Source organism: Mirounga leonina, unplaced genomic scaffold (genome assembly GCF_011800145.1).
Source record: "Mirounga leonina isolate KUSES-001 unplaced genomic scaffold, KU_Mleo_1.0 Mir_175, whole genome shotgun sequence".
In the NCBI taxonomy this organism is placed as follows: domain Eukaryota; kingdom Metazoa; phylum Chordata; class Mammalia; order Carnivora; family Phocidae; genus Mirounga; species Mirounga leonina.
In genome coordinates this window covers 9,322,287-9,338,551 of record NW_023270453.1, presented here as the reverse complement: position 1 = coordinate 9,338,551, position 16,265 = coordinate 9,322,287, and the positions used below count along the sequence as shown (strand labels likewise).

The 16,265-nt window shown below is 43.1% G+C and overlaps 1 protein-coding gene and 1 long non-coding RNA gene across 2 annotated transcripts in view; both read right to left on the bottom strand.

The window, feature by feature from the left end:
- Positions 1-16,265, bottom strand: part of CCDC3 (coiled-coil domain containing 3) — a 124,614-nt gene that overhangs the window by 74,824 nt on the left and 33,525 nt on the right. The window lies entirely within an intron of this gene.
- On the bottom strand, positions 3,007-11,926 carry LOC118021580. The gene is made up of 2 exons (XR_004682227.1): positions 7,627-11,926; positions 3,007-6,595 (listed from the first exon to the last, which is right to left on the bottom strand). It is a non-coding gene; the product is annotated as an uncharacterized LOC118021580 (long non-coding RNA).

Below are 16,265 nucleotides of genomic sequence, written 5' to 3'. Positions count from 1 at the left end.
TGGGCTGATAATTCTGGCCAAGGAAATGACAAAGACCTCTCCTTGACCAAGCTTTTGGTCATGCACCTCGGAGCCCCCCCCCAGCCAACAAAGGCCTCCACCTTGTGCCGAAAGAACAGCGACTTTTGGCACAAAGGACTTGGTTCACTCCACCACACTAGGAAACTCAAGCAAACTAACATGGCTTCTAGCTGCCTTCAGTCATGTCCCTCACTTGACCCAGTCCCTCTTGAGTTCCTATCTGAAAAAACTCAGAAGAATTTACCATTTGTTCCAGCCAACAACCTCAAAGGCCTCTGATCTTGCTTTTCATAATGTATTTTAAAACTTACAATTGTGAATCCTTCCCCTGTCCCTTTGAGGTATGTATGTATCTCATACCTTCCTCAACAACCTGAAAGCCTTATTCCCTTGAAATGTTATCATCAGGAAGGACAGGACCCCTGTCTCTGTGCGGAGGTAGGTGCCTAACTTCAGTAAGCACCTGTTAGCAAACCCAGATGGCCTATCACAGTGAGCAACCTACCTGCTTTTTGTGATTTTCTACTTGTCTGTCTCTGCTCAAGCCCCCACTTCGTCCCCCTTATTTTCCCTTTAAAACACCCAGTTACCTCTACACAAATCAGACATGCACTTGTGTCTCTTTCTCCAATTGCAAAGGCACTGAATGAAATCTTCCTTTACCATCTTTAACTAGGATTGGGGTTTGCTTTTCTTTAACAGAATATAAAAGTAAGTCTGCTAAAGGGTGCTAGAATTTCTCTCTGATCTAAACAAAAATGGGACCAAGAAAGCAAACAAACCCAATAAACCAACAACCCAAGAATATGAAGGAAATTGGGGAGAAACTTCCATTTAAAATAAAGCAGCCACGTGAGGAGGCAAATTCTAGAGCTGCAACATTGCTCCACGACGGGACAACCTTAAGGGCCAAGCCAGAGCTGCAGAGGACAACCTAAGCATCTAATGACCCTAAATACCAATCCTGGACCCATGTTGCCTGGGGCTTCTTGTTATAGAAGACTGATAAATACCCTACCTGTTTAAACTGCTGTGGGTACAGTCTTAAAGTCAAATACATCCTGACTCAATCCATTCAGTAAAAAGCTACCCAGAGGACATGACAGAAAGACAATAGTGCCTGAAGAGTAGTACTGAGACTCAATTATAGGTGACAATCAATCCAAAACTTGAGCAGGTAAAAGAAATATATTGGCTAATATAAATGCCCAGTCCAGACCTCGCTTTATGTTCTGGCAGAGCTATACTCAAATGCTGATGATGCCTTCAGAAGCCCCCTCTTCTCTGCTCTGCTTCCCCCAGCATCAACCTCACCTTTAATAGGTCCATCCCATATTGAGATGAAGATGACCACCAGCAGCATCAGGGGTACATTCCTCCCACCCCACAACCCCAGTGGGAACGGAGAGCCTCTGTCCCTGTAGTTCCAGCAAATCTCATTGGCATGGCTTAGGTTTCTGCCCATGGCCAGGGACTATGGATTCTAAATGGCCAGACCTAGATCGGAGAGGTTATCAACCCAATGGGAAAGGACAACCAAGGAAAGTCAGGTGCCATTACCCAAAACAAGGCAGGCAGAAGCAGCAGCTGTCCACAAGTAGGATATGAAGAATTCAATCTTCGATTCTAACTGATAGACTACTACAACTGCCCTAATTTATCATCAACTAGAGCAGGCCACCCCTCCCATTGCATCCATCCTCATTATTTTATAAGCTACGAAGAATAGGACTATGCTTTATTATTCCTCAGCAAATACTAATTACCCAAGTGTTCTACATATACCAGGGTGAGGGTGAGCCAAGGATTAAGCCCATGGAAAATCATCTTTACGGACACCGCATCTCCTTCACTCAAACAACAGAATGTCGAAGCTGAAAGACACCTCAAAAATCATCTAATGCAAACCCCTTGGTTTACAATAAACAAACAAATATACAAACACCAGAGCCCCAGAGAAGGTAAGTGCTGTGGCCTGAATCTCAAGGCTGGTCAGGGCAAAAGCCAGGGATGGGGCCTCTTCCAGCCCAATGCTTACCACTCTGTCACATGGCACCCAGAACACATACATGTGAGACTCCAGGAAAACTAGAATTTCCTTTGCTTTCTTAAAAGTTTTCTCAGTATAATGGTACTGTCCTTGGGGGGAAAAGCAATAAAAAGAACAGACGTAAGACTTTTGAGTAACTGTTGTGTTTTTATCCTTTAGATCTACAGACCTTTGGCATTGTTGTATGGTTTCTTCCTGTTTCCATTGTGTTTGGGAAGATGTGGGGAGAAAAGCCAGAATGGAGGAAGGCTGGGCAAGATAGATCACGGGGAGCCAAACCACACGTCTGAGTCCTGGTGCCTCAGAGCATGGAAATTCCCCATCCCTTGGTTCAAGGCTTATCTGTTTATTGACTCAGGGAAGGCAGCTGCCAGGCACGGGAGATTTATACTAGGTCATTCCAACCCTGACCTATGTGGAACAAATGGAAGCCCACAACACTCAATGTGTGTCCAGTACTTTTGTACAAAGCTCAAGAGCTTTCCCGCCACAATGACAAGCTATACAGAATCGAAATAGAAGGTGGGGCAAGGGAACCCAGCAGCGGGGCGGGGGGGGGGGGGGGCGGCAAAATATGTGGGAAATGGCTAGGAAGCCCCAAAAGGGGTCAAGGTTGCACAACCCTGCCCTAGAGCCAAGGGTTTGGAAAAGTCAACAAGTAACTCTGTTGCCCAAACTCCAAACGCCGTATCACAAGCTGGGGATTTCTGCCCTGACCTGCAGAATGAGTCCTACTGACCAAACGAAGCAGGATAGTAAATGGAAAAGCATTCTATAGGATAAAAAGTGTTCTGCACAAATACAAGGGCGTTTTTGCTAACAATTAGACTTTCTTACTCTTTACAATTTGGGTTGGTATTCTTAGCAACATGGATATTCTTTGAGGTGTTGGCAGAGAGCACCACCATCAGGAAATAGCTCTATGTCGTGCTGTGAATGAGCATAGCTTTAGAATCCCACAGACCCAAGCCCCAGGCAAGATTCTGCCCTCACTAGCTCAGTGGCTTCAGCAAGTGGCTTAACCCTACCATGCCTCTGTTTATACATCTACAACATGAGGGTAATAACAGTATACACATCACAGGGCTGTTGTGAAAACCTAGCATCACCAGAGCCCTACAAGTGACTGCTACCCACACAATGTCCTGTCCCAAGAACATATCAGGAAAGAATAGAGCAGGTGGGTCAACTCGTTTCTTAAGACCAGTATTTCCTTTAAAGCCAAATAATTAGAATAAAGCCAAATAGCATGTAGAGAAAGGGGAAAAGCTTTCATCTGTTTTAAATTATCCTAGCTACAGTCTATGTAGCAAAACTATTAATAGAAAAGGTCACTATGAGCCTTTGCAAAGATGTTGGCATATATAATTTCAGGTGCTTTTCCTGTGGCTTCTTCCTAAAGACTCTGGGACCATGGCATACATGTATCCTACTCTCCAACCATGTTTGCTCTTAAGCCTACAACAACTTAGTACAGCTGGTGAAGTCCATTAGCTTGATTTCCAAAGGAGGGCTTTGCATTAGGAAGTTAATGGATTTTACGCTCATAGAACAGTAGACACACAGGGGCGCCTGGGTGGCTCAGCTGGTTAAGCATCTGCCTTCAGCTCAGGTCATGATCCTGGAATCCCAGAATCGAGCCCCACATCTGTCTCCCTCCTCAGCAGGGAGCCTGCTTCTCCCTCTCCCTCTGCTTATACTCTTTCTCAAACAAATAAAACCTTTAAAAAAAAAAAAAAAAAACAGTAGACGCACAAATGCTCTCCCACCCCCAAGTACTCAGCTGAAATCAGTATAGTTCCCATTTCAGCCCTCTCCTGGTGATCCAGGTTTGCTCTAACTACCCGCTTCCAAAGCTTCCAAATAGCTAGCTGCAGTCTCAACTTCAAAGAGACTATTCCAGAAACACAGAGAAATATCCCTGATCCCTTTTTGAGGGGTCTAACTGGCAGGAAATGTAAGCCTCTGATAAAGGATGATTATTTGGACTTGTAGATGTTAAGTGCCAAACCAGATAGACTGGCAAACATCAGATTTCCTGCAGTTGATTATAAATAATGGGGCATTACTTTCTGACAAGATTCAAAGTAAAATTTGATAAAAGCCCAAAAAGCATGAAAACAGAAACTGCGGTTTTCACACCAGAGTAAGAGCTCCAAAATTTCTCCCTGCCTTCTTTGGCTTCCCTGAAGTAGAAGGATTTGATAGGACACGTTCTACTGTCAGGTGGACACCTTTCCTTTAAAGTCATTTGCTTTGCATTTAAGAAAAACACAACAGTCAGAAAACACCCAAAATCTCTCCAAGGCTGTGAGAATAAAACTCAATGCGTTAGTGTGAAATGGGCTTTTACATTTAGAACTGCTGCTTCCTGTCTTCTAAAGAAATGAAGAGTAGTTTTACAGTTGTCACCTGTCACATTTAAAATGCCATATGAAGTAGCCAGGACAAAAACCTAAGTCCCAAATGGCATCAAATACCAGCAGATACAACAGGGACCCTAAGGCACACAGCGTGAAAATGAACTCTAAAATTCAGGATACAGAGGCGACTTCTCAAGTAATGTATCAAACGTGGACCAGAAAGATTATTTTTAGTTATAGCTAAAAAGCTTCAAGAGCCAATTTTTTTCTTTTCCTTTTTCTTGGCTAAGACAGCTATAGTTTTTACATGGTTTCTTACAAGTGAATGTGTGTACATCTCATAAAAAGATATTTAAATTTACATACGTAGACACACAACACACAATTTTCTACCTCCATTCTCCCCCCACCCCCCTGAAAAGCAATAAAGTCTAAAGCTTTTATTTGGTTAAGAAACCTCTGGCTGTTTTAAAAGACTTCTGCTGTTAAATACCACTTTCAACCAATGAAAGAAAATAGCTGTGGGAAAGAGACTGGTGGGGCTGGAACTCATTAACACTTTGGGCAATAGCATTTTTCCTTTATTTAGAAGGCTGTACTAGCTCCTCCCAATGGAAAGAGGATGACCAAATATGGGCCAACTGCTTACTTGGTCTCCTCTTTGCCTCCAAGTATCAACTAAATTTCCTCCCTTGTTTACCTTTAACATCTGCCTCTTTTATCTCCAATAAAACCACCACTCATAATGCTATTTTCATTGGTGAGGCACTCAGTTATCCAACACATAAATTCATTACAATAAACACACACATATAAAGCACTTCCCATGTCCCAAGCAGTGTTTGAAGAGTTTCGTATGTGTTCACTCAATAAGCCATATGTTATGCCACATATTCTTCAAAACAATCCTCTGAGTTTATTATATTGGTTGGTTCAATCCTTTTCCCCATCCTAATTAACCCTAATGTTGTTACAGTTCCACCCTTTTTCTCATGGCCATTACTTCTGGAGGGGCTGTCCCAGGAGGTGGGTCTTCATTGTTCTAAGCTAATTAAGGAGACCCCACTAGGTATAGGTATGTGACACATTTCTGGCCAATGACACAGGAGAAAGCCTACTGCTTGTGGGGAAGGGGGACTGTTTGTGAGAATACTTTTTGTTTTAATAAAAGCCACACAGGATGAGAGAAAGTCTCCCTCTTTTGGATCCTGTTGAATACGGAGTTGATGCTTGGAACTGCTGCAGCCTTTTTGCAATGATGAGGGAAGCTAATCTGAGGACAAAGGCACAAGAGACAGAATACCAAGCCAAGAGAGTCACCCGGAGGGGGGGGTACCCAGAGCCCTGATTATACTGTGTCTGGAGCTGCCATAGCTTTTGCTCTTGCCTCATGCGGTAATACATTTCCCCATTGTTTCCACATTAGTTGATTTCTCTTTTACATGCAGCCAAAGGCATCTTCAATGACACAGTTAACTCTATAGATGAAGAAAGAAAAACTAAGAGGGTGAGCGACTTACCGAAAATTACACTGCTAGTAAGTGTGCTGAGAACACATGGGCTTTCAGGACTAAAGTGTGCATATAAAATTATTCTAAAGGGTGATAAGAGAAGGACTCTCAAATCCCAACATTTTACAAATTGTATGTATGCATGTATGCATAATTTCACAATCACACACACTCACATACACACTGATCTTGAAATTATGGTTAGCAAGTTCATCACCTAGGGCTCAAGATCCCTACTTCTAAAGATTGTTAGATTTTGATTGTGTGTGTGGGGGGGGTGTGTTTGGAGGAGAGAGAGAGAGAGAAAGAAAATAGATATAAGTCACTAAAGGTCTCATAAGGCACATGGAAAGACAAATATATTGTCATTTGTTATTAAACTAATGCTTTTGACTCTAACAGTTCATCTTAACAAGTGATTAGCCATGATAGGCAAAGTATATACACAGGCAGTAATCTTCTGTTAATTATTAATGCTTCTTTTCTCCTGCAATCATGAGTCATTAACTTCTGGGTGCTCATCTTTAAAGAAAAGACTTCATTACTATATACTAACTAGAAAATAACATGTAGAAAAAGGAGGTCTGACTCAAGTGGGCAGCAAATGGGATGCAGAATACCATTCACTTCGGATCATCAATCACGGAGTTCTAGGAAAATGAATAAAGAGTTCATTTTAGCTACTACATATCATTAAGAGTCTCCAGCATATAAAGTGCATCTCCCACCCAGGCATTTTACTTATATATCCTCTTTGCAAGCCTTTTCCCAGATGTTCCTAAAGTCATGTCTCAATATACCTATCATGGTCTATAGACAAGAAGCATCTGGAAGTGATTTAAATAGGCTGCACTGAATTCAGAGCCCACAGCATCCATTCTTGAGCAATGAATTACTTCTAAATGGTACTATATATGGGAGGAATCTCCTCTCTCCTGATGTCTAGTTTCTCTGTAGAGGATCTTTCGTTAAACGTAGTTCCTGGTCTCCATTGGGACCCTCACTCACACTGCCCTAGGTACAGGGAGTGAATTCTCACTGGTATGTTCTGGAACAGGAAATGAGCATGCACCACTCCCTCCTACCCTCACCCCTTATCCTCTTGAGAGCTGTTTGACTGCAGGGAGCTGCCAGTCCAGTCTTCTCATCAAAGCTGAAACTGTTAAGAGTATCAGGGCCCACCTACGTGGGCCAGTCCATAGAATCCTGAGTTTGAAAATCAGCCCACTCACCTACAGAGAGGAAACCACATTTCCTAATAGCATCTTGATCATTTAAAAAAAAATTTTTTTTTAACCAATCTTCCACACATTTAAATCAGAACATGGGTGAGGAAGCCAAGGATGGATTATTGAGCTCATTCAAATCCCAACATTTTCCAAAAATGGAGAGGCTTCACCACGCCATGTTTTGTATAGTGCTTGATGGCAGTCAAAGCAATCTCCGGTATTTTATCTCTTTGGACCATCTCAACAAACCTGGGAGGAAGGCAGGTTTTATTATCCCAACTGGACACCAGTGTGGAAACAGAGACCCAGAAATTTTAAGTGATCTATCCAGGGTACACAGTTCCACACAATGTTCCAGATCTCAACCTCCTGCGCTTCTGTTTTTTTTTGGAATACCTTTCCCTCCCAGCTCCCTCTTGCATCACAAGAGTCTAATGAACTGAGTGACTTACCCAAGATGGGGCAGGATGTGGACACAGGCTCTTTTCACCTCCCCCTCAAAACGGCAGTTCTGCTTTTTAAAGGCTACTTCAATACATAACACAATGCATGGACTTTGGTGCCATTTCATAAATAGCCTAATTTACCAGAAGCCCCAACTTTAAGTTTTACAAGCTTCAGGGCTTCTACCAGGCAAAGAAGATAATTAAATTAATTCTTTTGTCATTTTAAGTGACCTATTTTTCATTCGTAATCAGTATGTCTCTACACAAATTAGAAACTCTTACAAAGTTCTTTAAAAGTCACTCTATAAATTGACTAATAAACTTAGCAATTATAAAGCACTTTGCAAAGCCAGGCACATCATTAAATCCTGACTTCTCAGTGCCGTAATTTAAATTGGGAATCTATCTACTTACAGGTGTCGTGTCAAGGCTAATCTCTCTAATACGGAAATAGACCAAGTTAGCATATTTTGGAGGGAAGTCCTTGACTGCCATTACATGGCATCAGACCCTAAGTTATCTACTGCCTCCCCGCCATCCCTGGGTGAGGCCTTGTAGACTCTATTTACACCATGGAGTAAAACTACCTTGCTAAATAAATAGGAAAGGGGCCATTGTGATCAGCTGCACCGATGCTGGGACAGAAAAAACAAGTGGTTAGTATCCTTTCTAAAATGAACTAGGATATTTTCTTGTCTTAACAGGTCCTGCACAGTGAACAGAACTCACTCTTTGAGGACCTCAGACCCCTCTCTCAGAGCACAACTTCTCATTGTAGACCACTGTAGGCAAAGCTTTGGAAAAGTGGGAAATTGCTCCCTGGGGTCCTACATGACTTCCTTCTTGCCAAATCCAATGTCCTTTCCGTGCCTTGAATTTCAATGTGATTGTCTCCATGTGTGCATCCCGCCACACTGTGGTCTTCTGCTCTTCCACCCATGGCTCTCATGGGTCGCCATCTGTCTGCCGAGTCTTATCCCTGTTTCCAGCCCCAATTGCAGCCAAACCCCAAGGCTGGACTCTCAAACTCTGTTCTCCCCTGTCTCCTCCGAGATGGACTCTCTCTTCCTCATGGCTCCAACCAGCTCCCTCCCAGGCTGGGAATGTATCTTCTCCTCACCTCTCATCCCCACTGCCTATAGGACAGCAACCCTCAATATCAAACCATTACCTCAAATCATCCACAACGTGGACCAAGCTCACTATTTCCACCCCAAGGCTTCCAAGGCAGCCCCACTCCCCAACTTGACTTGTGGTATTTTTTGTCATTATACTCATAGCCACGCAGGCTTACAGTCCAAGAAAGCACAGAGTATTCAGGATTCATTCACACCTTGCCCCCCAGTTTCCAAACCCGAAACTTCAAATGCCCTCCAGTTTCTGCCATAGGTCCAGGCCATTTATTTGAGCTTCTCCCTTATTCTCCAGCCTGGCATTCTAGATGCCCTGCTGGACCTCACTCCCTACCCTGAGCCACATCCCATTCTTTGCCAGAGCCCTGTCTTGGTTCTTGCCAATTCCCCACCCACTAGGGTGAGAAACCTGTCCCATAGCCACTTAGAAACCCCAGGTTCCTTTAAAATGAGGAACCCCAGAAATCAGCCTAGTCTGGGGTGAACAGCACCATAGAGGGAAATAGGGTGGTACAGAAGAACCCGAACTTCGGATCTGGACTGACCTGGGTTTGAATCCCACTGCTGCAACTCACTTACAAATGTGACTGGGCAGACTTCTCCAAGCCTGGTTCTTCATCTGTGAAACGGGAACAAATTCAACCTTGATTTCAGAATTGTGAGGAGTAAAGGAAATCCTAAGAACAATGATAGCAACTACTATTTATGGAGCCCTTACTATGTGCTCAGCTAGGGACCCAGAGAAGACAAAGAAAGCAAAGCCTACAACTTGTTTTATTTCTTGAAGACCTGAGGTCTCTTGTGCTCATAAACAGTCTGCTGGATAACAATGGGGATAAGAGGTTAGCTGAGACTTGCCCTTAGGTGTGTAAGAAACAGAATACCATAGCAAAGCACAAACCCTTAACCCAGGATGGATCCTGGTACGGGGCCCACTGCAGCAGCCCAACCCACAAGGTGAGTTACAAGGCTGAAGAGAGGAGGCTCAACAAAGAGTCAAATCAAGGTGGGAGACCTAAGCAATGGAAAAGGGCAGGACAGCAAGCAACCCAGCTTGGCCTCATCCCTAAGTCCTGAAGGAGATCCTTTGGGGAAGGCCACTGGTCCTTGCCTGTCTAGACTGGCACTGTTCAGAGAAGGTAGGGGGAGCCAAGCATAGTCTTCCAATATGGAAGTCTCCTCCAAAAGGTCAAAGGCAGTGATTATCTAGTGGGCTCACAGGGCCACCTGAAAGCTGTTGCTGTCTCCATGTCAGTGAGGAGGCATCCTCTCACTCATGGCACATGTTTCCCAACTTGTACTGGACTTTGGACTTCCAGATTAACCTGACCCAGGTCTCGTATGCCCAAGGCCTCTTGTAAATGACACCCTAGTTCTTCTCCAAGCAGCATGATGTAGAAAAAAGAGGGGGGAAAGTACCAAATAAAACATTAAAGAACCTGAATTTTTTTCCTACCTGTTACCAACCTCTATGACCTAGAGTAGGTCACTTACCTCAAGGTTCTCACCTGTAAGATCATCTGTGGTTGTGAAGGTCCAAAGAGAAGTGAAAACACCCAAAAACTAGGCAGACATCCAGAAAGGTCCAAGATGGTCGAAGGACACAGCCAGTAGCCCTTCTAATGGTAGGGGAGAATGAATGATGGCCAGAGCAACCCAAATCTGAAATAACCTCAGCCACTACAATGAAACTTTTTGGACAGGAAAGGCCTTTTGGGTACAGTGAAAAAAGTAATAATCATATCTGTGCAGAAATCAGGGCCAGGTTCTCAAACTTCCTGTCTGGAGTTTCCATTTATTAGATGGGCTGCTTTCTGAACCTGGCCAAGCCAGTCGGCATGTTCCATGAAAATCGTCATCAACAGAACACAAGAACAGGACAGTTCAGGGCAGGACGCAGGTTTCCACTACCACCAAAGTAACTATCCTGCTGGCAGGGACTGGCCACATTCCTCTCCTCCTGTTTTTCTGTGAAATTGTTTTTACAGTTGTTATTTCTACCAGCAGAGGGGATGGAGCTGACTGATAGTAGATTGATATATTTAAGTGATAGCAATCATGAAATATGGAAAACATACATGTGACCATTGTATCCACTGAAACTTGGCCTCATAATATCCTTAAAAAGGCAGAGGGGTGTGGAGGGCAGGAAAGGAGGAAAGGAATGGTGACCCAAACAGAACAGGAGGTAATGGCAAGTAGAGGGCATGGGGCAAAGACTGAGTGAACTCTGGCTGTGAGTCAACAAATGGGACTGAGACCTGAGCTCTTAGTTAGGGAGCCCCAAACTGAGCTGCACCCCCAAGCCAACAGGATATCCCCAGCTTTCGAGAAGAAAGGAAGGTAGACCAGAGGGTCAACAAGAGGACTAGTTTTTGATAGTAATAGGATCTCCCCCGGAGCCCCCCCCCCCAAAAAATTGACATATTGTTTTAGGAGAGTTCTTCCCACAGCCCAGAGAAGCCCTATGTGTACCCAAGCCAATGGTCTGCTCGTTTCCTTCTTCTTGCCCTAGAAGCCCATCCCTCAAGGTCTCATAAGGACATACTCTTGCCAGCTCGTGCAATGGTAGCAACCAACCTTATGGATAGCAAGATCTGATTTCTTCCAGGCACACAGGAAGAAAACTGGGCTAACTCAATGCAACAGAGATGGATGGGTGGAGATGGGGGGCAGGATAAATACAGCTTCCACAAGACAGCTGGTCCCAACATTCCACACCCCTTCCTGGAAACTTCTTGAAACCCAAACTGAAAGTAGAGTATGGAAGGAGAAGATGGAGGTATGGGGGGGAGAAGACAGAAGATAATCACAGTAATAAAAACAGAGCCATTATTCACTGAGTCCTTACTGTAAGTGCATTAAGAATATAAGCAGGAGTTAATACCAAGTAGGTTGTATTATCCCATCTTTTGACATGAGTAGACTGATCTCAGAGCTCGTACTGACATTCACATTCATGGTTCACATTCACAGGACTTAAAAAAAAAAAAATACCCCTGAGACTTCCAAGGCATGATTTAACTGTCACTTTGAGTAACCAAATAGAAAAGGGCAGCATGTCTGGGAAATGTCTTTCTGTGTGGCAAAATGGGAGCATGGCATGCTGTTGTTGAAAGCTTCTGTAAGGGCGCCTGGGTGGCTCAGTTGGTTAGGCGACTGCCTTCGGCTCAGGTCATGATCCTGGAGTCCTGGGATCGAGTCCCGCATCGGGCTCCCTGCTCGGCGGGGAGTCTGCTTCTCCCTCTGACCCTCTTCCCTCTCGTGCTCTCTGTCTCTCATTCTCTCTCAAATAAATAAATAAAATCTTTAAAAAAAAAAAAAAAAAAAAAGAAAGAAAGCTTCTGTAAGACTGTAGGAGAGAGAAGTAGATGCAGCCCTGAACAGTCCTGGGGCACCCTCTGGTACTGACCCACCAGCAGAGGCATATACACTTCTAAACACCTGGGTCATTGCTGCCCACTACATGGGTGAGCTCCCATCATCTTCAATCACTGCCCAACTGAGGGGCTTTCTGTGGGCTTTTGGTGTCTTGATATCTTGGAGTCCTCAATGAGTCTTAGTAGAGCACAAAGCACAGCCAAATTCTTGAATCCTATCCAGGGACAATGATTGATGACCAGATTTGGATCTTCTTGGGATTTCATTAGAGCTACAACATAGTCTCCTCAGTAACAGGTCTGCTAACAGTCCTCCCCCAGTTTAATAGTTGATAGTAGGTGTTTGAAAAATGGTAATTGTATCAGAGACTTGTGGTACCTAGTGTTTTATATACACTGGCTCATGAAATCACAACCTCTTCAAGGTAGGTATTGTTATACCTACCTTGTAGGTCTCCTGACAAGTGAAAAATCTGAGGCTCTCATGGTTAAGAGATTCTCAAAGTTCAAAAAGCTAGCAAAGCCAGGAGTTAAGTCCACGCTAAATGATTATCATTATGTGGGCTTCTCTAGTCAGTCCGTCCCATGGGTTTAAATTGTTTAGTGCCGGGCACCTGGGTTGCGCAGTTAAGTATCCGACTCCTGGTTTCAGCTCAGGTCATGATCTCAGGGTCATGAGATTGAACCCCACTTTGGGCTCCACCCTCAGCAGGAAGTCTGCTTGAGATTCTCTCCCTCTCCTCCTGCTCACATGCTCTCTCTAAAATAAATTAAAAACTTTTAATTGTCTAGTGCTGTGGGTTTCAACACCCTGTCCACATCTTCTTCCCAAGCCCCTGACTCAGCAGACAGCAGGGACTAAGCCCCTGCCCCACATAAATGTCCTCTACCCTGGGTCTTTTTGTCCTTGGCCGATCTCAGAGGGTTTAGTGAAGAAGGTCCTCACATGTCTTCCCACCGACCCCTTACACACACATGCACATCCCAGGCCTCTGCAAGCCCTCCAAAAGAAACAAACCAAGGTTGTTTTGGGCCTAGCCACCAGCCCAAGTTCTAAACAGACAAGAACCTTCCCATGTTCTGCTCAGTTCCCACTCTCCCTGCTGGGTGGGTATTAGTTCAACCTTATAAAGGAACAGGAACACGATGGGTTTCAGGAGTCTTTGAAGAAAAAGGCTTAAAGAGAAAGCAAATCCACCAAACCAATCTGCCCCTGGTTGCTTTTCAATTAGAGGAAGGATGGGCATATCAATACTGAACCACCCCTTCCCTGGTCTTGAGACTCAAAAGTCTTCCTTTGTGTAAATGGCCAAACCAGCAGCAGGAGGCTCTGAAGGCAGGTGACCACTGCCAGGCCTCAGGTGGGCAAGTCCCGCTAACAGTAGTTCTTCTGTTGCCAGCACCCTCTGCCATTCAAAGGGGTGCCCCTAGCAGTTGACAGAAAAAAAAAAAAAATGGACACATGGTACATTCAACCTGCAACTTTCACAGAACTACCTCAAGGCATTTCACTCTTGACATCCTTTAACCATGTCACTGAGGGTGATAGAGTTAACCCAGTCCCAGTTTGCATACACAAAATTTAATTTCCCCAGGTTTCAATGAGATAGGCTAGAAATTCAGGACATGGTGTAGTCATGGGATCTTGATCCCTAAGACATACCCTTCCACACTGCTTCTACTGCCTTAAAGACAAACGAGAATTCCCCAGGGCTAAGATTGCTATTATTTGCACCTAAGCCCCCATATCTCCCCGGATGGGGTCCAGACAGTGGAGCAATGCCATCCCAACCAACTCACACCCTTGCTCTCTCTGCTTAAAGCCATGTGCCTTGGCCTGGTGCGAAGAAACCTTTTCATGTCTCTGGAAACCCAAGCCTCTGCCCTATTTCCCCTAGATGGAATAATAGAAAAATGAGCAAGGGCAGCAGCGTAAATGAGGGAAGGGCAGCCTGTGGTCAGCAGAAGATTATGGAAAAGCTTGAATGAAAGCAAGTGACAATTTAGGAGCTGGTAGGTGAGCATTCACTCACTCACTCACCGAGCATTTGCTGACCAATTGCTGTGTGTTAAGCTCCAGGAGACAAAGATGAGGAAGACATGGTCCCTACCCCTCGACTATCTATTATAATGGAGAAGTGAAAGATAAGGAGTGGCAGGGATGGGGAGCAGGAGTGACTATGAATTCTAAGACAGAATTCTACCACATGAAGTTGAATTATAAAGGCAAGAATCCACAGCCGCAAAGAAACAGGTTATAGAATTTTCTTCATCTGATCCATGAACCTACTTTTATTCATTATCTCATGATGCAAATAAAGATACACAGATCTCTAAATATGTCCTGTCCAATCTGCAAAATCATTTAATTCTTGCTAAAAATCCAGTAAGACTAAGAGGGAGAGAGGAATGAATTGATAGAGCATAGGAGAATCTTAGTTTGCTATATAATGGTAGATACATGTCATTATATATTTGTCCAGACCCATGGAATGTACAACACCAAAACTGAACCCTAATGTAAACTATGGACTTCAGGTGATGATGATGAGTCAATGTAGGTTCATCAACTGCAACGTATATACAACTCTGATAGGGATGTTGATAATGGAGGAGGCTATGCTTATTTGGGGGCAGAAGTTATATGGGAAATATCTGTCCCTTCTATTTGATTTTGTAGTGAATCTAAAACTTCTCTAAAAAAAATGAAGCCTTTAAAAAAAAAAATCCAGTAAGACCACTGGATCATAATATTGACAGGTAGCTTAGTCTATTCAGCCTACTTTAAAAATTACAAGACAGGGTAGATCTAATAATTACTTTGAATGTAAATGGACCAAACACTCCAATAGAAAGACATAGGATGACAGAATGGATAAAAAAAATACAAGACCTATCCACAAGCTGCCTACAGAAGATTCATTTTAGACCTAAAGACACCCGCAGATTTAAAATGAAGGGATGGAGAAACATCTATCATGCAAATGGGTGTCTGAAGAAAGCTAGAGTAGCAATACTTATATCAGACAAAATAGACATTAAAACAAAGACTGTAACAAGAGACAGAGAAGGACACTATATAATAATAAAGGGGACAATCCAACAAGATGTAACAATTGTAAATATTTATGCACCCAACATAAGAGCACCCAAATACATAAAATCTAACATAAAAGAACTAATCAGTAACAATACAATAAGAATAGGGGCCTTTAACACCCCACTTACATCAGTGGGCAGATCAGAAAATCAGCAAGGCAACAATGGCTTTGAATGACACACTGGAACAGATGGATTTAACAGATATATGCAGAACACTCCTTTCTGAAACAGAATACACATTCCTTTCAGGTGCACAGAATATTCTCCAGACTAGATCACATATTAGCCCACAAAACCAGCCTGAACAAATTCAAGAAGATAGAAGTCATACCAAGCATCTTTTCTGACCACAACGTTATGAAACTACAAGCCAACCACAAGAAACCATCAGGAAAAACCACAAATAACATGAAGGTTGAATAACATGCTACTAAACAATGAATGGGCCAATCAGGAAATGAAAGGAAGAAATAAAAAATACATGGAAACAAATGCAAAGGAAAACACAACAGTCCAAAACCTTTGGGATGCAGCAAAAGCGGTGCTAAGAGGAAAGTTTATAGCAATACAGCCTACCTCAAGAAGAGCAATCACAAATAAACAATCTAACCTTACACCCAAAGGATCTAGAAAAAGAACAAACAAAACCTAAACCAGCAAAGGAAGGAAATAGGATTAGAGCAGAAACAAATGATATAGAAACTTAAACAAGAGAAAAGATTAATGAAACCCAGAGCTAATTCTTTGAAAAAAATTAATAAAATTGTTAAGACCTCTAGTCAGACTTATCAAGAAAAAAAAGATAAAGGACCCAAATAAATAAAATCATAAATCAGAGAAGAGAAATAACCAACACCACAGAAATACAAGCAGTCATAAGACAGTATTATGAAAAACCATATGCCAGCAAATTGGATGACCTAAAGGAAATGGGTAAATTCCTAGAAACATAAGCTACCAAAACTGGAAAAGGAATAGAAAATTTTAACAGATGGATAACCAGCAAAGAAATCAAATCAATACTAAAAAA